This window comes from Macrotis lagotis, chromosome 1 (assembly GCF_037893015.1).
Source record: "Macrotis lagotis isolate mMagLag1 chromosome 1, bilby.v1.9.chrom.fasta, whole genome shotgun sequence".
NCBI lineage: Eukaryota > Metazoa > Chordata > Mammalia > Peramelemorphia > Peramelidae > Macrotis > Macrotis lagotis.
In genome coordinates, this window is record NC_133658.1 from 454,578,523 (window position 1) to 454,604,367 (window position 25,845).

General features: G+C 37.3%; 1 protein-coding gene across 1 annotated transcript in view; it reads right to left on the reverse strand.

Annotated features, from left to right (window-relative positions):
* SMAD5 (SMAD family member 5) overlaps positions 1 to 25,332 on the reverse strand; it is a 52,512-nt gene extending 27,180 nt beyond the window's left edge. The window contains exon 1 of the mRNA XM_074213501.1: positions 25,214 to 25,332. The gene's annotated coding sequence lies outside the window, so the exon portion shown is untranslated. The remainder of the gene's footprint in view (positions 1 to 25,213) is intronic.
* Positions 25,333 to 25,845: the final 513 nt, after the last annotated feature.

Consider the following 25,845-nt stretch of genomic DNA (forward strand, 5'->3'; position numbering starts at 1 on the left):
CTAAAACAAATAGAAGTATTGTCTGAATACAACTACACAATACTCTTTACACAAAACTTTCATAGTTTATTTTCATGTAAATATAATTAAAATAATAATATTAACCTAATTTATTTAGATGAATAATAACCATATAAATCAAACTACCAATGAGTTGCTTAAAAACTAGAAAAAAATAAGAAAACTATTTTAGAGAAATAAAAGATCAAGAATGAAAAAGGTGGAAAGAGAGGGGAATTAGATTTTAAACCAGACTTCAAAGCAATAATTATTAAAATTATTTGGTACTGTTAAAAAAGAGAAATGCTCATCAGTGGGAAAGATCAGAAACCCAAGCTGCAGAAACAAATCACACAGTAGTACAATGTTCAATAAATCTAGAGATTTCAGTACTGAAGTAAAGATTCACTGTCTGACAAAGCTGCTGGGAAAACTATAAAGTAGGTTGACAAAAATAAGATTTAAAATAGCACTTCATACCATTATACTACAATAAATTCCAAATGCCTACATAATCTGGGTAAAGAAAGATCACAGTTAGAAGAAAATGGAAGACAAAGGCTTTTTTCCAAAAATGAATATGGGAACATTTCTTGGCCCAACAAAAAAAGAGAGGATCAGAAGATCAAATGGACAATTCTGATTATGTAAAATTGAAAGGTTTTTTTTGTTTGTTTTGTTCTTAGGGATTTTTTTTTTGCACAAACACAATTAATGGAGGTAAAATATGAAATATAGCTGAAGGAAAAACCCTGAACAGGTTCGAACATTTAAAAAACAAGATTAATCCTCAAGAGATAAGAAACAAATCAAAAGAGGTGAACAGGCAGTTCTCAAGAGGAAAAAAAAAAGCAAGCTATCACCAGGACTCCAAAAAAAAAAAAAATACTCCAAATCACCAAGAGAAATGCAAAATGAAGCAAACTGAAGTATAGAGAGTAAAAAGGGAAAATGGCAATGGTTAAAGAGGATGAAGGAAGAAAGGTAAATTTTGTTGATGTTTCACTGTTGGTGAAATTATGAACTGACCTAGCCACATTAGAGACTAAGTTAGGAGTCACTAACCAGTATATACCCTTGACCCAGCAATAACATAACTAGGTATATTATCTATGACCCAGAGAGGGAAAAAATTCACATACAGTCCACAAAAGCTATATATGCCATGAAATTCGGTCACATACAATAATCTTCATTATTCTTTATATATGGGAGCCTATCAAGTTAAGCAAGAAAAAATAATTGCATTTGGTTATGTTCAAAGAACATGTCTCAGAGCTTGGACCCTAAGTATCTATTGACCTTTCTGTCAGGATTCAGTAGCAAGCTTCTTCATCAATCTCTTCTGGATATATGATCATTGTATTGATCAGAGTTCTTAAGTCTTTCTAAGTCATTTGTCTTTACAATGTTGTTTTATATAAATTGTTCTCTTGATTCTACTTATTTCATTACATCAATTCATACAAGTCTTTTTAGGTGTCTCTCAACGGTCCTTTTCATCCTTTCTTATAGCTCAGAAACATAATTACATTCATATACCATAATTCAAATATTCTTAATGGGGATTCTATCAGTTTCAAGTACTCTCATCACAAAAAAGTATAGCTGTGGATAATTCTGTTCTTTTTCCACTTTATTTCTTAAGGAATTATGCCCAGTAGTCTTATTGCTGTGACACAGTTTAACCACAATTTGTTCAGTCATTTGACTGGCACCCTCTTAGTTTCTGGTTCTTTGCTATGACAGAAAATATTGCTATATTTTTGTTAAAGGGACTCTCTTCCTCTTTTTTGATTGTTTCGGTATGGTCTAGTGGTGTTACTGCTGGTATATACAAAGGATACACATATATATACATATGTGTGCGTATATATATCCATCTGCATTAAAAAGCACACAACTACACACGCATCTAACTCCAAAATTGCTTCTGGAATGGATGTATCAATTTAATAACTCCAACACCAGTGTATTAAAGGGCCTACTTGCCCATAATCCCTCCAACATTTGTCATTTAAAATTGAATTTCAACTGTAATAAATTGGCTTCTTTCATTCATTCTTTCTGAAATTAATGCTGTACTTGCTGTAAATAACCAGTAAATAAAAGCACAGAAAACAATTAAGAAATACCTTGAATTGAGAAAAAGTGGTCAGATAGGTAGGAGAGCTAGGAGAGGAGAATGTCATGACAGTATCAAGAAGACAAATAGTAGGAATGGAATGGATCAAATAAGGAGCTATGATGATAAGGGAGACATAAGCATGGCAGTAAGGAAGCAGTCAACAAAGAGAAATATTAAAAGATAAGTGAGAATGGGGATATTAGAGAGGAAAATAGACAAGACAGGATGGAATGAGATCACTTGTACATGAAAGAAACATCTGCCTTGGCAAAGAGAAGAGACAAGGATGAAGAAGTAAGTGGTAAAAAGCATCAAAAAATACAAGATACGAAGAATCTTAGTCAACAGCCTCAAATTTTTCAATAAATCTCAGTTAAAAGAATGGAGGAGTCATGATAGAAAAGTCCCTGTGATGAGTAGGAGTGGGTTAATTCAATATGGAATGAATGAAAGATAATATCCCAAAAATATAATCCACATGGTCTCCATAATTAACACATTAGTTGGTATGCTTTTAAAAGTTCTAGGAAGGTGGGGACTTCTGGCGAAGATGGAAGTATGAGTTAGATTTCACAAAGGAGCCCAATTCTCTCATTTGAGACTTACAGCAATGACACAGGAAAAACAAATTGAACAATAATCAAAAAGTCCAAAGAGAAACCCAGATAAACTTCATCTGAATATAACAGATAGGGGGTCCTAGAAGTCCTCAAGATAACTCTATACTTAGGTAATCTTGAATGTATGTACACAGACTGAGTTTTTTAATTCTTCTATTCCTATCAGGTCTCAAGGACAGATTAAATATTTTTTTAGGTTTTTGCAAGGCAAATAGGGTTAAGTGGCTTGCCCAAGGCCACATGGCTAGGTAATTATTAAGTGTGAGGCCAGATTTGAACTCAGGTACTCCTGACTCCAGGGCTGGTGCTCTATCCACTGTGCCACCTACCCGCCCCAGATGAAATATTTTTTAAAGAAAAAACTAACCTAACTTGCAGGAGAGCAGAGGTTAGAATACAGCTCCTGTAATACTTTCAATTCTATTATTAATAGATTTAGATGACATAGATTTATTAAACTGAATTGTAATATTCATTGAATCATAAACTGTCAAAGCTAGACAAAAACTAGAAAGTTCAAGCATATTGCAAGTAAGGAGAGGCCCAGAGATAGGAAATGACAAATTCTGACATTAACTGGCAAAACTGGTACTCAATGCCATCCCAGTGTTCTTTCCATTAGAGAAAAATGCTTTGCAAACACAATATTCTTTTATTATTTCATTACTAAACCCTATTCTATTTGCTCTTAAGTAGTAATTTATTAAAGTAAAATAAGTTTACATTGAGGTTTTGTGACTAACAAATAAAGTGAAACAAAAAGAATGATATCTTTGGAGGGAAAAGATAACAATCCATAGTTTTCCATTATTATTTTTCAATAAGGAAATCTTTTATTTTAACAGACAAAAAATGAGTTACTGAATCTATCAGAATTAGCTGTGTTTAGAATCTAATATTTTAGATCCTACTGAGCTATAGAAAGTAGAAATGGCATTTAGGGACAAGGTCAGGAATAAATCAAAAGAATCTGTTATGGAAATGACAATGTTGAAAAAATTGTGGCATTGCTTTACAAAACATACAAAGAAAAGGTTACCCAAAAGAATGGTGGGGGGGGGGGAGAAGGCACTGGAGAATAATCTAAAATTGACTCTACCTTCTCATCTTTATAAAAATCACTGAATACTCTTCAAGTCAAACAATTTTTAGTGTGCCCAGGTACACAAGCACTAAGGATACATAGAAAGGCAAAAGACAGTGCCTTCAGATAGTCTAATGAGGAAGATAAATGTGCAAACTAGATTTATGAAGATCAAACCAAAGAAGAGATTGTAGGTAGGATCTGAAGAAAGTTAAGATACAAAGATGAGAAGGGGGTTCATTCAGAGGACAACAGAAAGTTAAAATGCTCAAAGTCAGAAGACAGAATATCTTGTATGATGAATAACAAGGAGCCAAGTGTTAATGGATTGTAGAGTATGATGAGGGTGAGGTGGAGAGATGGAGTGGTGGAAGGGCTGAATAAAAAATAGAAAAGTAGGAAGAGATAAAGTTATGATAGGCTTTGAATAGCAAATGGAAGATTTTATATTTTATCTGAGAAGTGACAGTTATTGAACAGAAAAGTGACATGGTCAGATCAATTTCACAGTCGAGGGGAGGATCAGCTGGAGTTGGGAAAACAGCAAGGTTACTGTAGTTTTCCTAAGTGATGAAGTGATAAGGGTCTGCACCTGGATAGCGGCAATATGAGAAGAGGTTTTATATAAGATATTATGAATATTTTAAATGAACAATACTTGGCAAAAGATCTTTCAAGTCAAATTATTTTAATAATAATAGAGATCTTCAAGAAAGGATAATGATCATTGTTGGAAGGGTTGTGGAAAATCTGGGACACTATTACATTGTTGGTGGAGCTGTGAACTCATCCAACCTTTCTGGAGAGAAATTTGGAACTATGCCCAAAGAACAACAAAAATGTGCATACCTTTTGATCCAGCAATACCACTACTGAGTTTATACCTTGAAGAGATGATGAAAAAGAATAAAAACATCACTTGTACAAAAATATTCATAGCAGCCCTGTTTGTGGTGACAAAGAATTGGAAATCAAGTAAATGTCCTTCAACTGGGGAATGGCTTAGCAAACTGTGGTATATGTATGTCATGGAACACTATTGTTCTATTAGAAACCAGGATTTCAGGGAAGCCTGGAGGGATTTGCATGAACTGATGCTGAGTGAGACGAGCAGAACCAAAAAAAAAAAAAAAAAAACCACTGTATACCCTAACAGCAACATGGGGGCGATGATCAACCTTGATGGACTCGCTCATTCCATCAGTGCAACAATCAGGGACAATTTGGGGCTGTCTGCAATGGAGAACACCATCTGTATCCAGAGAAAGAACTGTGGAGTTTGAACAACTATTACCTTTAATTTAGAAAAAAAAAATTGATATCTTATTGTCTGAACTTGCTCTCTCTTATACTTTATCTTTCTTCCTTAAAGATAGGATTTCTCTCTCATCACATTCAATTTGGATCAATGTATACCATGGAAACAATGTAAAGACTGACAAATTGCCTTCTGTGGGGGGTGGGGGGAAGGAAGTAAGATTAGGAGAAAAATTGTAAAACACAAAATAAATAAAATCTTTTAAAAATAATAATAATAATAATAACAGAGATCTTATATTCTCTATAAACTTTTCAGTCAACTTTATATTATTATCTCCATGAAAACATTTGAAACTCATCTACTTCAACAACTAGGTAACTCTTTCAGAAAAACTTTCATACTATCCTGGTTTTGAGAAGCCAGAAATACAATTACACCAGAATAAGGTAGATATGTTTGATGATTATTAACCAAAGGATTTGCAATGTTGGCAAAGACTCCATAACTTGTATTCAGGCAACAAGTCTCTCACCTTCACATTCTAGAACAATTACGTAAAAGTAACTGCACCTCTAACACATACATCAGCCAGGGCAGAGAGGAATGGATGATTGCCTGAAGGACTGTATTGCTTGAAGCATGGTATCCAACCCAGTGGTAATGTATCTAGTGGTCCAGAAAGAGAACAGCAGAACTGCTGTAATGGATAAGCTTAGGACTTATATCTATGAACAGTTGCTTTATCCTGAGCAATTCTGATCTCAGGCAAGAATGATGCAACCAAATAGGCCTGAGGACATAACAGTATTGGGAAAGAGATCATTGATCTGGTGTTGGAACATACACTTAAGTTAGAACAGTGCACAGACTCTGGAGTTTCCTAATATTTCATATCTTTAGGAAGGTATAGATGCAGGATTCAGCTCATAATCAAAACAATGGAGAATGGCTCCATTAACGGTGACAAGAAATTCAATTCAATAAATATTAAGTATCACTATGTGCCAGGGATTGTGCTGAGTGCTAAAGATATAAACAAGGGGAAAAAAAAAACAAATAGTCCCTGTTCTCAAGGAACTTACAATCTAACAGGGGAAAGACAATACAAAAGATAGGAAAGTAAGGATCCTAACAGGCTTGAGAGCATCTTGGTCTATAGAGTTGAAACCAAACAGCAAGAGATGCAAAGTATAGCTCAAAGTGAAATTTCTGCCCTCTGTGAAGGAAGATTTTGGAAAGTGTTTGGTACTTTATCTTCCAGTCCCCCAATTAGAAGTGGACTATGGGGCGGAGCCAAGATGGAGACATGAAGGCAGCATTTCCCATGAACTTCAACCCCCCAAACCCCAGAAAACAAAGCATGGCTCTAGTCAAAATTTAGAGAGGCAGAACCCACAGAAAGACTGAGTGATAACCTTTCCCAGTCCAAGATGAAAAAAAGCCATGGAGCAGACTAGCCCAGCCTAGGCCAGGCCAGCGCAGGCCAGCCCAGCCCAGCAATCACTGTCAACAGCTTGAAGGGGCAGTGAGAGAACTCTGCTGTACCTGGGTGAGTGTGGAGTGAGAAACACAGCTGGCCACAAAATCTGCAGAAAGCAGACTGCACTCCCAGAGACAGTAAGGGAAGTCTGCAGAGATTTCTCTGCTCTCCCTGGTGTAGGACTCTACTGTTTGCCTACGCTCACATATTGCAGTTTGGGGGTTCCATACTGCATCCCTCCTTATAGCCCCAGGGCAGAGGAAGTACTGTGGTCATCTACATATCAAAGCACAGCCTGGAGAGCATAAGACTTTGGAGGAATAAAGGTCCCAATGGGATGTCCTTCCCCCAAAAAAACCTCCAAAGCCTTGGAAGTACTGTAAATTAGTCTTGGGCTAAAGAAATGAGCAAACAACAGAAAAAAGAAGAATCTGATCATAGAGAATTACTCTAGTCCCAATGGAAGATCAAAACACATACTCAGATGATGACAAAATCTAAGTTTCTATATCCAGAATCTCCAAGAGAAATAGAAAATGGGCTCAAACTATACTGATGAGAGATGAACTCAAAAAAGACTTTGAAAAGCAATTAAAGGAGGTGGAGGAAAAATTGGGAGGAAAAATGAGAGGGATGCAGAAAAATCATGATAACCAAATAAAGCTTGGTGAAAGATATATTAAAAAATGCTGAAGAAAATAATATGTTAAAAACCAGTTTAGGCCTAATGGAAAAACGAAAACATAAGTCAAATGAGGAGAAGAATGCCTTAAAAAGCAGAAATGGCCAGCTAAAAAAAGCTCTCTGAAGAAAATAGTTCTTTCAAATGCAAAATGGAACTAAAGGAAGCTGATGACTTTGCAAGAAAGCAAAAGAAATAAAACTCTTCCAAAAAAGCCAAAAATTAGAAGAAAATGTGAAATATCTCATTGGAAAAACAACCGAGCCTGAAAACAGATCTAGAAGAAATAATTTAAAAATTACTGGACTATCTGAAAGCCATGATCAGGAAAAGAGCCTAGACTTCATTTTTCAAGAAATAATACAGCAAAATTGCCCCGAGATCCTAGAAGCTAAGGGTAAAATAGTAAGTTGAGAGAATTCACCAGTCACCCCCGAAGGAGATTCCAAAAGAAAAACTTCCAGGAATATTATAGCCAAATTCCCAAACTCCCAAATCAAAGAGAAAATTCTAAAAGCTGCCAGAAACAAAAATTCAACTATCATGGCTCCATAGTCAGGATTACACAGGATCTAGCAGCATCTACATTAAGGGCTCATAGGGATTGGAATAGGATATTCCAGAAGGCAAAAGATCTTGGTTTACAACTGAGAATCAACTACCCAGCAAAACTGAACATCCTCTTTCAGGGGAAAAGATAGACTTTCAATGAAACAGGGGACATTCAAACTTTTGTATTGAGATGACCAGAGCTGAACAGAAAGTTTGATCTACAAGTACAGGACTCTGGTGAACCAGAGGGTGTGGAAGAGAGGAACTAACTATGAGAAACTTGATGATGTTGAACTGTTTGTATTCCTGCATGGTTAGAAGATATTGATAAACTCATATGAACTTTCTCATTTATAAGGGCTGTTAGAAGGAGCATATATACAGGACATAGGAAGGAGCGGAATATAATGGTATAATATAGTAAAAAAAGATGGAGTCAATGGGCGATAGGGGAAAGTACTGGGAGGAAGGAAAAGGAGATGAAGAAGCTGAGAGATTTCACATGAGTCAAAAAAAAGCTTTTTCAATGGGGGGGGAAGGCAACAGGAAATGAGTGAGGCTTCATTCTCATCGGAAATGGCTCAGGGAGGAAAAGGATGGGATGAGGAGGAATGGGGGGGGGGGAATAGGTGATATAAGAGAGGGAAGATCAAGGCAGAGGGTATTCAGATTCAACACAATTTTGGACAGGGCCAGGATGAAAGGAGAGAGAATAGAATAAATGAGAGTGGGGAGGAATAGACTGGAAGTACAGCTAGTAATAGCAACTGAGGGAAAAATATTGAAGCAACTTCTCTGGCGGACTTATAATAAAGCAACTCATCCCAGAGACAGAGCCATTGAAATCTGAACACAGACTGAAGTACAATTTTTTTTTCATCTTCTTGGGGGGGAGGGAGTTTATGTTTATTCTTATGTTTACTCTTATAACATTCAATTTATATCAATGTATGGCATGGAAACAATGTAAAGACTGTCAGACAGACTTCTGTGGGGGGAAGGGAAGGGGGAAACTGTGGAATTCAGAGCCTTGCAAAAAATGATGGGTACATATTACTATTGTATATAATTGGAAAACAAATAAAATGTTAAAATGCTAAAAAAAAAAGTGGATGATGAGATTTATGACATCTGCAAATGAAACATGGACATCAACTGCCCAACTTGAACTAATTTCAATTGGCTCACCAAACACCTATTCACCTATAATGTCTGCCAAAAAGACATCATAAACAACTTCCAAGACTGAGATTTCCAATAGCTTCTTTGATCCCATCAACTCTATTATGAAATGTGATATAAAAGTATATATCAGAGAAATTAAGTAAAATGTTAAGGTTCTTAGTAAGCAAAAATTTTTAAGTTTTTTGGTTTTTGTAAACCCAAGAACCTAGTACATAGTGCCTTACTTTTTTCTTTTGCTATATAAATATTTTTTAGTTTTTTTCAATTGTTAAAAACAATTTCTAATTATGTGTTACAAACAATTTTTTGCATTTTTTTTTTTAGGTTTTTGCGAAGCAAATGGGGTTAAGTGGCTTGCCCAAGGCCACACAGCTAGGTAATTATTAAGTGTCTAAGACCAGATTTGAACCCAGGTACTCCTGACTCCAAGGCCGGTGCTTTATCCACTATGCCACCTAGCTGCCCCATTCATGTTTTTTTTAATTATGAGTTCCAAATTTTCTCCTTCCTTCTCACTCTCCCCTTCTCCCTAAAAAAGGCAAGAAATTTGATAAAGGTCAGACATATTCAGTCATAGAAAACATTTCCATATTAATCATGTTGTGAAAGAAAATATAGATCCCCAACAAATAAATTAAGAAAAAAATCTTAAAAAGATTTTCTTTGTGGAGGTAGAGAGCATTTTTCATGGTAACTCCTTCGTAACTGTTAGATCATAGCTGAAACTAGCAAGGTCATTCACAGTTGATCATTGTACAATATTGTTGCTACTGTGAACATTTTCTTTTGGTTCTGCTCACATCATTTTGCATCAGTTCATGTTAAGTCTTTCTGAAAAGACTTTTACATAAGTTTTTCTGAAAGCATTCTATTTATCATTACTTAGAACACTGATCATAAACCAAAATTTGTTGAGCAATTCCTCAAATGATATGCAGCTCTTCAATCTTCCAATTTTTTGCTACAACAAAAAGCTACTTCATTTTTATACATATAAGTCTTTTTCCTTTTTTAAAAAAATTTCTTTGGAATAGAGATCTAATAGTGCTATTCCTGGGTTAAAGAAAATACAATTTTATAGTCCTTTGCCCTAGTCCAAATTGCTCACTCTATCAACAATGCATTAGTGTCCCAATTTTCCCACATTCCCTCCAACATTTTCATTTTCCTTTTCTGTCAGAGTAACCAATCTGATAAGTGTGAGTTGGTACCTCAGAGTTGTTTTAATTTGCATTTCTGTAATCAAAAGTGATTGAAGCTATTTTTTTTCCATATAAATATAGCACTGATTCTTTCATCTGCAAACTGCCTATTTGATCATTTATAAAATGGGGAATGACTTGTATTTTTAAAAATTTCACTCAGTTCGCTATATATTTGAGAAATAAAGCCTTGGTCAAAGAAATTTCCCTCTAACCTTCACCGTACAAATTTTGTCAAAAACCTTTTTTTAATATTTTATTCCCCCCTCCCAATCTCATATAACTGTAAACATTGATTTAAAAAAATCTTGAGTTTCAAATTTTTTTCCCTTTCTCCTTTCCCTCTCCTGAAAAATATTAAGAATTTTTAAATAGATTATATATATATATATGCAATCATGTAAAAATATTTCCATATTAGTCATGTTGTGAAAGACCAAAGAAAACACAAAAAAGATAAAAATGAAAATGGTATACTTCAGTCTCCATTCAGGTTATCAGTTTTCTCTGGATGTGGTCAGCATTTTCCATCACAAATCCTTTGGAAGGATCTTGGATTATTGTATTGCTGAGAAGAACTAAGTTATTCATAGTTAATCATCTCACAAATTGTTATTACTGTAAACAATGTTCTCTCCTGGTTCTGATCACTTCACTTTTCATCAGTTCATGGGAGTCTTTCCTGATTTTTCTGAAATCTGCCTGCTTATTTCTTATAATATAATGGCAATCACTTACATTATACACCACAACTTTTTCAGTTGTTGCCCAAATGATGGACATTTCATCAATTCTAATTCTTGGTCACCACCAAAAGAGCTCCTATAAATATTTCTGTACATCGTTAGACCAAATTTTCCCTTTCTGTATTCTCTTTGGATACAGGCCCAGTAATGACACTGCTGAATCAAGCAGTATTTTCATGTAATCAATATTATTTGTTTTCTATACCATAATGTTCTGTATCTTAAAATCTTATTGAATCTCTTATTTTTCTTTCCTATTTATCATTTCATGCTTCTCTTGAGTCTCATGCTTGAATGTCAAAATTTCTATTCAGCTATTCTATTCATATCTTATCCAGAATGCATGCAAGTCCTCTCTTTCATTAAATAACCACTTTTTCCCCTTGAAGGATTATACTCAGGTTTGCTGGGATAGGTGATTCTTAGTTGTAATCCAAGTTCCTTTACTTTCTGGAAGATCATATTCCAAACTCTTTGATCCTCTAATGTAGAAGCTATTAAATCTTGTGTTAGCTCTACAATATTTGAATTGTTTCACTTTGAATGCTTGGATGCTCTAATTGATCTGAGAGCTCTGGAATTTGACTATAATATTCCTAGAAATTTTCATTTGGGGATCTTATTCAGGTGGTACTGAGTGGATTCTGTAATTTCTATTTTATTCTGTTTTATGGTAGGACACAGGGATTTCCAAATTCTTTAATGTGAAACAGGTGTATCTGTGCCTGAGACAGCAAAATCAAGAATATGACTGAGACAGGAAGGAAGAAAACTCATAGGAATTAAGTGGCTCAGGTATTTAAAGCAAAGTCAATAATAATACGAGGACATAAATTAGAAAGGAAAGAAAAACTTGTTAGTCACATATTGAACTTCATGATGACAGAAGGGAGTTATCTGGAGCTGTATAGACAATAGCCATCAGGATTTTAATTGATATGAATAGTGTGAAAACTCTAAGGAGCAGAAGTAACTGAGGGATGGAGAAAGAAAATATGGAAGTGGCAAGGGTGTTGAGTAGTCTAATTCTTTCATCTCCACCAGTGAAGATACAGTCAGTATGAGAAAGAGTGGTAAGGAAGGCTATGTTATCATTGGGGGAAAACTAGTTTCAATAATTGCTAGTAGATGGAAGAGATGGGAGAGGAGAAGATTTAGGATGAAAAGAAGTGTATTGACTATGGAACAAATATTTCAACAAATATTCCACAAGACCAGTGAAAGGAGTCAATGATAAATGATACAGATAATAACCACCATAAAAAAAGTCAGAGGAGAGGGAATTCACATGATTTGAAGAGGAAATGGGATTTGATCTGAACCTTGAAGAATTAGCAACAGGAAACAAGAAGGAGGTGACACCAAGATGGCAGTGAGAGGGCAGGTTCTACTAGAAGCTCTCTTCTAAAATATTCCAAAAACCCTAAATTTATGACTAAATTTTGGAGAGGCAAAACCCACAGAAAGACCCAATGAAACAATTCTCCAGCCCAAGGTAACCTGAAGATCCGCAGGAAGGCTCTGTTCCACCTGGGTCACACCATGCCATAGTGAAAGAGTTCCAGTCTTCCAGAACAGGCCACCAGGCACCTGAGTCCCTGGGGGTACTGGTTCATGGCAGCAAAACCGGTATCCAGACTTCCCAACCTAGGGATCACCAAGCACAATTTGGAAGATCAACAGGGAAAACTCTGACAAGAGTGAGTGCAGATCCCAGGCCAGGGTGGCTCTCAGTTCTCAGATGGTAAGAGCGGTTGGGGGGAGATTGTTGAAGGCTCTCCACTACCCATGGGGCAGGACTTTACCCATATTCAGACCCTGGTTTCAGTCTGGGCCCCACTGTCATAGAGTAGAAACCCTTCTCATGGTTCCAGGACAGAGGGGAGTGCTTGTGATCATCCACAGACCAGAGCATACGGCAGAGCACATGCCAGGAGAATAGTCAAGGTCTCTCAAAAGACACTGAAGGAACTGAGGTCCTTACAGAGGTGCCCCAATAACACTCTAAAAAAAAGAATCTGACCATAGATAATTACTTTGTTCCCATGGAGGAACAAGATACACACTCAGAAGATGATAAAGAGCAAGCTTCTGTATCCAAAACCTCCAAGGAAAATAGGAGTTGGGATCAGGTTATGGAAGAGCTCAAAAAAAATTTTGAAAATCAAGTAAGGGAGGGAGAGGAAAAATTGGGAAGAGAAATGAGTTCAAAGCAGAAGATACATGAAAATCAAGTCAGCAGCTTGGTGAAGATGATAAAAAAAATTCCAAAGAAAATAACATGTTAAAAACTGGTTTAGGTCAAACAGAAAAATTAATGAGTAGAATGCCTTAAAAAGCTGAACTGGAGATAAGAAAGCTCCCTGAAGAAAACACTCTTTCAAACATAGAATGGAGGTAAATGAAGTTGAAGACTTTGTGAATAATAAAACAATACTAGAAGAATAAAAAAACTAGAAGAAAATGTGAAATATCTCATTGGAAAAACTGACCTGAAAACAGATCCAGAAGAGACAATTAAAAAACTTTTGGGCTACCTGAAAATTATAATGATAAAAAGAGCCTTGACTACATTTTTAAAGAATTTCTGCAGGAAAATTGCCCTGATAACCTAGAAGCAGAGGGTAAAATAGAAATTGAGGGAATCCGCCAATCTCTTCCTAAAAGAGATCCAAAAAATAAAACCTCCCAGGAAATTTCAGAACTCTCTAGTGAAAGAGAAAATATTAGAAGCAGTCAGAAAGAAATAATTCCAATATCATGGCACTACAATTCAGGATTACACTGGATTTAGTAGCATCTACATTAAGGGCTCATAAGGCTTGAAATATAATATTCCAGAAGGTAAGAGACATTGGAATGCAACTGAGAATCAACTATTCAGTAAACCTGAACATCCTCTTCCAGGGGAAAAAGACGGACATTCAATGAAATAGGGGAATCTCAAACTTTCCTATTGAAACAAGCAGAGCTGAACCAAAAGTCTGATCTTTAAGTACAGGACTCATGTGAAGTATAGAGAGGTAGATAAAAAGGAGTAAATTATGAGGAATTTAATTATGTTGGTCTGCTTGTATTCCTGTATGGAAAGATAACACATATGAACCATCTCAATTAATAGAGCAGTTAGGAGGAGCATATTTAGACAAGGCAAAGGAGAGAGTTGAATATGAAAGTATAATATATTATAAACATGGAGTCAATGGGTGAAAATGAAATATACTGGGAGAAAAGGAAAGGAGAGGTAGAATGGGCTAAGATATTTCATGTAAGAGACTCAGGAAAAAGCTTCTGCAAAAGAATGGAAGGGGGGGAAGGTGACAGAGAATAAGTGAGCCTTCATTCTCATTGGAAGTGGATCAGAGAGGAAACAACATACACACTGATTAGGACATAGAAATCTCTTACCCTAGAGGAAAAAGGAGAGGAAGGGGATGGGGAAAAAGAGGACAAGGGGAGGGGAAGGAAGTATAGGTGATAGAGGAGAGGGAAGATAATGGGAGAGTCAGATACAACACACTTGTTTGTTTTTTTGCAAGGTGATGGGATTGGGTAGCCTGCCTAGGACCATATGGCTGGGTGGTTGCTGGGTATAGGTGGGATTTGGGCTTGGGTCCTCCTGGCTCCAGGGCTGGTGCTCTGCCCGATGTGCCATTCAGCTGCCCCAAAGCACATTTTTAAAGAGGGACAGAATGAAAGGAAGAGAGAGAGAGAGAAAATAAAATAAATGGGAGTGGAGAGAAATGGATAGAGGGAAATACAATCAGCAATGGCCACCATGGGGAAAAACAATATGGAAGCAACTTTTCTGATACACTTATAAAGAATATAACCCACCCCAGAGACAGAGCTTATGGCATCTGAACACAGACTGAAATACAATTTGTTTTTTCTTTCTTTCACTTTATTTTTCATGAGGTTTTTCTATTTTTGTAGGGGGAAAGGGGATTAAGCTTATTCTTACAAAAAAGACTATTTTAGCAAGGTGTAAATAAAAAAAAGAGAAATAAGAAGGCAACCCCAGAAAGTTTGGAGTAGACGTGGGAGGTTAGACATTAATACAGTTAAAGCAAAAAGATCCAATGAAATAAGATAGGTGTATTCAAGATTTCTAGAGCCAAGAATACCAGGCTAAAAGCTTGGACTTTTGTTTGTTTTCAGTAGCGAGTGCATGAAGGGTGAGGAAGATGGAGAAAGAAGCCTAAAGCAGAATTTGGAAAATAGTTATCTGGCAGTGATATCTAAAGTAGGAAAGCAGAGAAATGAGAAACAATTAGAAGATCTTCCAGGACCATCTATGAAGTAATAAGAGTTTAAAGAGAAAGACGAGATATATATGATGGACATTACAAAACCACTTAAAAGCTCAAAATCAACCTTTTGATGAATCCTTCCAGGTGACATTGATCTTCTTTCAATGTTTTACCTATTTGATAGGTTCTGTTCACACTAGTCAATCACACTAAAAACTTTACCCAACAAAGGAAAAAAAAAAACTTTTAAAACCTCATCTAAGAAATTTTAATGCATTAGAATTGTTCCCTTATCTGTAAGAGGGATGACCTCTGAGGTGCCTTGAAACTCTAATTCTGTGGGTCTATAAAGTAGGACAAGAAAAGAAGAAAAAAGGCTATTGACCTTACAAATGAAAGGTTGCCAAATAGGGAAAGCATTCTGTGCTCCCAAATAAAAGCTTTGAGAGTCTTGACAGAGATGATACCAGCTGCACTGGAGTATCAAAGCTGTGGTAGCACCACATTAAAACAAACATTTCAACCAAACTAATGAAAAATTAAAACCTGCAATAATAAAAATTATTCTAGACTCATAAACTCCTAGTGAGATAACATTCAATGAAGTCTTTAGTTTCCCTCTCAATTCAAATTCTAATTAATTCTGGAGCAACTACCTAATGTCAGAAAACTAATCAGAACTAATTTGTTATTAATTGGAGTTTTTAATTTTTTTGTTTAAAAAAAATCAGGTTGTATTTCTGAGGACAGATTGATTGTAGCCACAAATTATTGAGGATACTCCATGTGGCTAACCAGGCAAATAAATCTGTTAATTTCATTACTGGAATGGACAATCATAGGAGGAATTGGAGGGTAGAAAGAGAATGTATTCTACTTTCCAGATCTGGTTTAGAAAAAGGATATTTCCATTTGTTATTGTTTTGGAAGGAATACAGTGACTTCTTTCCTTCAGTAACCTATTACCCTTTTTGAACATTTTTTCTCTTCTATCTTAAGTCTAGTGTTGACTGAAATTACCACAAGTAAGTGAAACATGTCTTGTCCTCTTCTTTTTTCTATTGAAATGTATTCTTGACTTCCATTGTGAAGTTTATGTGCCAGACAAGTCAAACTAATATCATTAAAACCTTAATCAACATTTGCTTGCAGATCCAGGTGGAGAGACAGTCCAAACACTGGGCCCAAGATCCTTAGGAGTAGCAATGTTCTCTCAAATGTTGAATCTTGTTCCCAGCCAGGCTCCACAGAAATCAATGAGAAGAAAAAATAAATGTAGAGAGAAGCCCCACTTTTTCCAACACAAATAGCTATTGATGAATGACCACTGACAAATGAACAGAGCCCTAGGATTGACCACACCCCTAAGAAACTGGTCCTGCATCCAGCCTAGCCCTCATAACTATCATTCAAGTTCAGCATGAAGCTAAGACTTTTAGGAATAAGAATGCTTCTGTCACAGTGCCCACAGTCATCATCCTGAGAACACAGCTAACACTGTGGAGATACATCCTGGCAAATTCTAGTCACAAGATCCCAAATACCCAGAAAAGAAGCTCTTGCCAGCAAAATCTTTGGCACTGTCAAATGATTCATCATCAGAAACTGATAAGGTTTTTATAAGTAGAAATGACATTAAAGAGGGGGCAACCATCTGCTTTGCCATTGCATAGGATCTTTCCCATCTGACTTGCATATGAATGCTTCTCTATACTTTTCACCCCTAGAATGCGAGCTTACTGAAAGCAGAGGTTATTTTACTTTTCTCTTAGTATCATCAATGCTTAGCATAGTGCTTTCATGTACTAAGTACTAAATACTTCCTTTTTCATTCATTCATATGCCAATTGTTACTTTTGAGATTAAGGTTCAAGTTTCATTCATTCATAAAGAAACCACTATACTTTTGGAGCCATACTTGATGGGTTTATTTAGTTTTTAATTTAAAAATAAAATCTTATTTTTATTTTCTGACTGTAGTCTAAGAGATGAGCCAAGATGTACATTTTAATACTATGTTATGCTCATGGGCATTGTTGATAAACCTCATATATTTAAAAGGATATTGAGAGAAGTGTGCTGGCAGAAAAAAGGTCTATGGAATAATTTGGATTATCTTGCAAGAGAGCTTGAGGGGGAGGGAGAGGGAGAGGGAGAGGGAGAGGGAGAGAGAGAGAGAGAGAGAGAGAGAGAGAGAGAGAGAGAGAGAGAGAAACAATATCAACTTCATTATGAAGCTTGGGAAAGGAAGATATCTAATACCATAAGGACCAATCAGGGGAATCCCCTTTATCTGTGTTCTGGATCTGAGAAACCCAAGATCCAGAGAATGAGGTTCTTAATATCATGGAAAGAATCTTAAAACTCAAGTGTTAATAAGGATTTTCTCATAAAACTTGGTTTACAGTTGCCAATTTTTTTTAATATCCAAAGAATCTTGTTTTTTAAAATTCTAATTCTCATTCATTAGTGTTAAAACAATACTTTTCTCTTATCATATTTTCATATCTGCATTCATATCTGCATGTGTTAAAAAACCCCAACTCTCCCCCCACCAAAAACCTACAAAAAAACAAGGAATAAGTCTCCCCCTTATAATATATTCAAAAAACACTCATTCTTTGCTTTAAGATCTCCACTAAGGGACAATCCATCACCCTCCCAAGGCAATCCATTCTACTTCTGGATTTCTCTAATACAAGGGATTTTAACCAGAGATGCAACAATTTTACATACATATATATATATATATATATATATATATATACACACACACACACACATATATATGTGTATGTATATATCAATTTGATAATTGAAAATCCAATAGAATTCATTTCTTTTGTGATCTTGTTCATTTAAAAACATTATTCTGAAGAATTCATAAGCTCTATACTGCCAAAGATGGCATAAAAAAAAAGTTTTAAGAATCCCTGCACTAATTGATATGTGTGTTTGTCTCTGCAACTTTCATCCAATGCTTCTAGCTTTGCATTTTGTTTGTTTGTTTTTTAGGTTTTTGCAAGGCAAATGGGGTTAAGTGGCTTGCCCAAGGCCACACAGCTAGGTGATTATTAAGTGTTTGAGACAGGATTTGAACCCAGGTACTCCTGACTCCAGGGCTGATTCTTTATCCACTGCCACCTAGCCTCTCCTAGATTTGCATTTTGGATCCAAAGAAAATAAACTCAATAGCTCCTCCAAATACCTGAAGACAATTATTCTTTTTCCAAGTTAAGCATCACACAGTTTCCTTCCATTGATCTTCATACATTTTACATTTGTTCTTCAAATATACCTAACAAAATAACAGTTACATCCTAAGGTTATAATAATTTTAAACCCATTTCCACTAACCAGATTAGAGTATCAGGTAAAATGAAAGGCAAAAATTAACACATTAGTTGTTTATCATTTTAAAATATAGATATATGGAATATTATATGAAGGAATTCAAATAATCAAATAATTCAAATAATTAGAATAATCTAATGAGAGAAAATACTCTATACTCTAGTTTATAAAATCTACTTACAATTCATAATATTACATATAAAAATGTATTGAAACATTTTTATTCTCAATCAAGATGAGGCTCAATAGAAAAGAAAAAAATGAAACTCTATAAGAGAACAAGGCCTCAAATTTGGTTTAGTTCATTTAATTGTTCAAAGCAAGGTAGAAATTAATGTATAATTCCAAAACTGTCCAGTCTCATAAAAAAAATTGTACTTCAGGTATATAACCTTTTAGAACTGGAAAGTATCCCAGGAGGAACCAATGAAAACTGAATCTTTGCTCTGACATTAGAAATCAAATCAATTTTTTAAGAAATCACTGACTTCAACAATCTTTCACAACTACTTTTAGGTCCAAGTCTTCTATTTTATTAAACACAAATACTATAACTATACATGTTACAGATAAAGTAGAAGTATAGGAGATACACACACACACACACACACACACACACACACACACACACACACACATATTAGATTTTATATATTTACATATAAATTAGATTTTATACACACACACACATACATAAAATATATGGAAAAAAACCCAAACAAATGTGAACTATTTATATGCTAAGTAATGTGCTGAACTCCAAGAAGAAACAGACATTAATAAAATTTGAGGAAAGAAAAGATCTTCACTTACCCAAATTTTTTTTTTGGGGGGGAGGTAGGCAGCAGGGATAAGACACTAATAGAAAGCTGTAATACACAATTACAGAACAGTATTATGAAATTGCAAAATAACATACAATGTGAAGTCCACAGAGGATGATCAATGCTAAAGATGAGCATGAGAAGCTTGTTGGAAAGTCATTCAAGGCACTGAGCCTCCCGAAAATAAGCAAAATTATAGAGGCAAGAAAATATAGGGTCAAATGTTCTGGTGCAAAATGCCTAATGACAGCATTAGGGTAGCACCAGTCAGTGGAGGCCTTTGAATGCAAATTACTTCCAAACTTAGTTCATCCATAACAATCTTTTTTATATATAGACCTGAACATGCCATTTCTTTGCTTAAAAATATATATATATACACACATGTGTATATATGTATGTGTGTGTATATGTATGTATGTATATGTTATCATCTATCTACTGCAAATCAAATATAACCATAAACTACCAAAAGGGATTCTATTGTCAAAAGCATCAAGTAGCATCAGTGGTGAAAGGAAAAGCACCAGTAGCATGGAAGTCAAGATACCTGGTTTTCAGTCTTAGGCTTAATATTTCTTAGACTGGGGCAGAGACAAGATGGTGGTGCGAAGGCAGGAATTCCTAGAAACTTGTTCCCCCCAAAAAACTCCAAAAGCTGTCAAATTATGACTCTAGCCAAAATTTAGAGGGGCAGAACCCACAGAAAGACTGAGTGATACAATTTCCCAGTCCAAGACAACTTAGAAGTTTCTGTGGTAAAGGTCTGTTTCATCGGGACTGGGGGGTTGGAAAAAGCCCCAGTGCTGGCTGAGTAGCTACATCCCTGGAGGTGCCTAGGTCTGTGGCAGAGCGGGGAGGTTTCCAGACCTCCTGGCCCAGGGATTACCAGGAACAGCTTGAAGGGGTGGTGAGAGAACTCTGCTGCACCAGAGTGAGTATAGAGCAAGCACCAGCCTCAGAGCAGCCCAGAAGTGAGAACTTACAGTGGGAATTGGGGAAGCCAGTCTGCCCCACCAGAGCACAGCCCACAGATGGTAAGGTGGTGGGGGAAGACTGCAGAGGTCTAGCTCTGCTCTCCCTGAGGCAGGACTCAGCTGTTTGCCCACACCCAAATCCAGGTTGCAGTTTGGGCTATAGGCAAGCAGGGACTCTCCTCATGCTCTGGGGCAGAGGGAAGCGGCTGTGGTCATCCACATATCAAAGCACAGGCAAGAAAGCAGTCAATGCCTCTCATAAAACCTTGGAGGAATATCCCAGTGGGGTAGCCCCCAAAACCCCCCAAAAGCCTTGGAAGTGTGGTAAATCAATTGATTTGATTGATGGGCTCAAGGAAATGAGCAAACAAAAGAAAAAAAAATCTGACCATAGAAAATTACTTTGATCCCATGGAAGATTCAGAAAATGACAAAATCGAAGCTTCTGTATCCAAAATCCCTAAGAGAAATAGAAAATGGGCTCTGGCTATGGATGAACTCAAAAAAGACTTTGAAAAGTAATTAAGGGAGGTAGAGGAAAAATTGGGAGGAGAAATGAGAGTGATGCAGATAAATCATGAAGACCAAATCTGCAGCTTGGTAAAAGAAATACAAAAAAATACTGAAGAAAATAATATGCGAAAAATCAACTTTCCTATTGAAACAATCAGAGCTGAACAGAAAGTTTGATCTCCAAATACAGGACTCAGGAAACCATAGAGGGTGTGGATGAGATGGACTAACTATGAGGAATTTAATAATGTTGAACTGTTTATATTCCTGCATGGGAAGAAGGTACTGATAACTTATATGAACTTTCTCAATTATAAGAGCAATTAATTAGGAGGAGCATATATAGACAAGGTACAGAAGGAGCTGAATATAATGATATAATATAGTAAAAAGATGGAGTCAATGGGTGATGGGAAAGTACTGGGAGGAAGAGAAAGGAGATAAGCTATTTCACATAAGAGTCAAGAAAAGGGGGGGGGGAGGCAAGGGGGAAAGAGTGAGCCTTCATTCTCATCAGAAATGGCTCAGAAAAGACATAACATATACACTTAATAGGGTATAGAAATCTATCTTACCCTAGAGAAAAATGAGAAGAAAGGGATGGGATAAGAGGGAATGGGAGGAGGGATGGGGGGGGGGTGGATATGATAGAAGAGAGGGAAGATCAGATCATGGAAGAGGGTACTCAGATACAACACACTTCTGAACAGGGACAGAGTGAAAGGAGAGAGAGAGAGAGAGAGAGAGAGAGAGAGAGAGAGAACAGAATAAATGAAGAGTGGGGAGGAATACAGTGGAGGGAAATTCAGCTAGTAATAACAACTGTGGGAAAAATATTGAAGCAACTTCTTTGGTGTACTTATGCTAAAGAAGGCAACTCATTCCAAAGACAGAGCCATAAGAATCTGAACACAGACTGAAGTACATTTTTTTCTCTCTCTCATTATTCTTGAAGTTTCTCATCTTCTTGGGTGGGGGGGGGGCTTATGTTTACTCTCATAACAAGATTATTGTAATAATATAAAATAAACAAAAAAAAGAGAAATGAATATGAATAAAATATATAATCCCTAAAAAATTTCTTAAATAGGAAATCTTAAGCAAATAATTTTTACCCTTTAGGCCTCTAATTTTCTATCTGGGATGATATTTTTGTATTATACTTCCTTTAATTTTCATTATATACAATATATAAAATATTAATACTTTCAAAATATCAGAAAACAACATCTTGGATTATTTAAAGTTATGGAAAGCAATAGACTGTCCATTGCAAAGAACAAAAAAGGATTACTACAAACCATAAGATTGACATTCACTGAAAACAGGAAATAGGGCTCCCTAGGTAGAATTATGGTCCTACTCTGTCTTCAGGTTGAGCCAGAAATTAAAATTCATGAGTAAAGAAAGCAGAATGTTCTTGTCTCTGCTTTGCTATAGAATGAAGCTTTTAATAATTTTCCCAGCATCCTGTTGCATAATAAAAAAAAATCTGACTCAAGTCTCATTAGTAGCAACATTCTACCACTGTCTCCCACTCAAATTAATAGCTTACTTTGCCAGAGGGAAAAGAAATGAAACCTATATCTATCTGTCCATTTCCATGGCGCCTACAAAAGCAGCAGGAGATAAGAGAGTAGGACACTTATTCAACATTTAAAAAAGAAAAAATAATATATCCATGTTCTCATTCATGCCTCCATTCTCCCCACTAATGGCTTGAAATCATGTTAAATGAATCCACCTAATTAATATATTAGGATTTCAGTTCTAAATGCTCTTCTGGCTTTATTACCTATCACCTGTGACTAGTAAAGGGAGAAGAAATGGGATACACTTTGCAGTAATAGAAAGATGGCTTTGCAATACTATAGGAAGGAAGATTTAAAAGGGATTTTTCATAAAATGACTCAAGTGCATAAAGAGAAGATGTGTACCGGATTACTTTGTGGAGTAGAAGTAGCATAGGAGTATAGGTGGTAAAGACCACCATTAACCAAAGACAAAAATAAGTCAAATATAAGTAGTCATTTTAATGAAGACTCCTGTATGCATTAGTGTTGCATAAAATTAATCTGCAATCTCATACTTTGAATTGACATATGCACTGAGATCTAATAGGAAAAAAAAATTCATTGGCACTGGTGAATTTGTAAACAGCTCCCTTATAATCATGAACTTGAAACATTCAACTACCTCTCCAAATTTTATATATATAAATTTTATAATAAATACATGTGAGAAAAAACTTAAATCTTATTCCAAATCTTTCACTGAAAATGTTAAGACATTCCTCAGTAGCAAGTTTTGTAAGAACAATACTTCTGAACTTGCCAACGGTTGACTTTTTCTTAAGGATAACCTAAAAGTCTAATGTTGAAAGCACTACAAGTTAAAGAAAGATTGTCAACCCCATTTTAATAAAAGAGTAAAGTGAATCAGTGTTTGCTGCTAGATAACAACACTTCAGCACTGGAGAATAGGCAAGATGTGACACCCCAAACAGGCTTCAAAACTTTTTCCAAAGACAGATAAAGCAAACAAGATATAGTTAGCACCACGCCCATTTATATGCTCAAGCAGCCAAGAAAGCTCCCCCCCCCCAGATCCCCAGCTGGTCAGGAAACAGTCTACAATCAAGATAGAGATCTGGCCCAGAGTTATCCAGGCATTCCTCACCTCCTGGCCAGACTATGCAATATGTTCTCTTTCCATCAAAACCAAAATTGGAACTTACTGTTCAACTGATGTGGATTAGTTCCCCTCAACTCCCCCCCCCCCCAATTATCTCCTGTATATTGCTTGAAAAGATATGTATTCTCAATAATAAACTTTATTTCAGTCTCAATTTGTTTTCCTAAAGTGAAATTCAAAATTGAGGTTAAAGTTAGACTTGATTATCAACTCTAAATTCTGTGATGTCCAGATACCGGGCCGTATTTATTCCAACTCTTTAACTGCAATCCAACAACTTCTTTTGGCTAACAAAGCATGCTTTAATTCAAATCTAGCCCCAGATAGGAGTTTCAAAGTTTACACTCCAAAAGTCCACTGAATCAGAACCAGCAGAGGTGAAGACATGCAAAAGCATGTCATAGGTCTAAAGACTGAGATGGAAATAAAATCTCTGATGGAACTGAAATTAGCCTGAGGAAAAACGTCAGTAGAGCCCGAATATCACCCTAGAATTTTTAAAGACCAATCCCAAGTTAGTTAAGTGGAACTGTTAAGTAGCGATAGTTAATTGCATCAGTTCACTAAACTTCATTATGGAAAGAATTCATGTGAATAAGACATCAGGGAGAATTTACAATTCAATCAGTTGTGGGGAGGGAGGAGAGGAGAATTATAAGAGAATTATAAGAGGAGATATATTACTAGCTATGACCCTGGTCAAGCCTAGGTTAAGCAAACTATAAAATAAAGATTAAGTAGTTGATATCCATTGAGTCTTTCCAACTTTCATAATTTATTTTTAAAAAAAGGAGGGGGGGAACCAATTTTACATCTAAATCCAAAAATACCTCTCAGCTTGGCATCCCGAAGCAAAAGATTTTTTATACGTCTACCCAGTCACACCAGAAAACTCCTCCGGCAACATTCCCCACAGCAGTCACCTCCCGGCCCTCACCACAGCCCGGTGGGCACCGGCCACTAGACCGAGAGCTTCCAAGCCGGCCGGGAGAGGGCATGGGCCTGGTAGGCCGCTCAGAGCTCCCGGGCCGACCTCCCCCAAGTTTTGCTGCGGTGTTGCTGTTTTTTAAATCAGAGGGCTGCCGTTCCCTCCTTTCAAGGATGGGGATCCTCCTGCTTGCCCCGCTTCTCTCCTGGATGGGGGCGAGGCGGGCGCTCTCGGGACGGACGCTGTTATTCTCCTGGGTCATCAGGGGGGCCCGATGGGACACCCCATCCAGGCCCGACTCCGCCTGACCTCTAAATCCTCCTCCTAGTTCCCCTTTCTCCTTGGGGGGAGGGACCCGTCCCATTCCCCCAACCCCGGCGGTGCCCGAGTTGAGACCCATCTGGCCGGGCTGAAAAGCGGCCCGCTAGGAGCTTCGCACAGAGTGGGCATTATTTACACCGTGGCCCAAGCAGAAAAGCGCCTGCTGGCCCCGGCAGTCGGGCTGAGGTCGGGGCGCACAAGGGCTCGGCCCGCGCGCGTTCCCGCCGCCTGCACCATTTAACGGCCCGACCCCCACGGGTCCCGGAAGCCGACGAGACAGAGCTCGGGAGGTGGGGAGGGCAGCCGGGCCTGGAAAGGAGTGGCCGCCGCCGCCTACCCCTCCCAGACTTCTGGGGTCTCTCCTCACATCCCACTGCCCACCCAGCCCGCCTGAGTTGGATACACTTACGAGCCCAATGAGGCAGGCGGGGGAAGGGGGTCCCCGCCGCTGCTCCCTGCGCTCTGGCCGGGCGCGGGCCGGTTTCCGCTCAGTGCAACTTTATTAGGATCCCAGCGGCAGGAGCCACTGCGCCCGCTCCCGGCCGGGCGGTCGAAGAGGACCCGGATGGTGGGGGAGGGCTACAGCTGGAAAGAGTGCTCCCACGGCCGCGCCTGCGCACACGACCCAACTTGTTTGGGCTGTGGGAGTTGTAGCAGCCTTGCGGGGAAGGGTCAAAGTAGGATTCTCCTTCGAAACTAGCTCTAATTCCGCGGCTCCTGGAGCCCCATAACCTATTATCAGTACTTGCGAGCTGAAATAGTAATATTACTTCTAGTACTGCCCAGTTTAAATCAGAGCATCACATTGCTCGAAAGCTGACTAAACCACAAAACCTCACTGAAAGCCCCATGAAAGGCTTTTCGACTTTCCCCAGAAGATTCAGGAAGTACACACTGGGAAACGAGGGAGGGGAGCCACAAGAGGGGGGTGAAATTAGTATTTACGAAAATGAGCATTCTGTGCTGAAACCCCTCTCTTTCCAACAACTACTTCATTGTACTTTTCGGGATTATCCAATACCTTTTTAATTTTGCAGATGA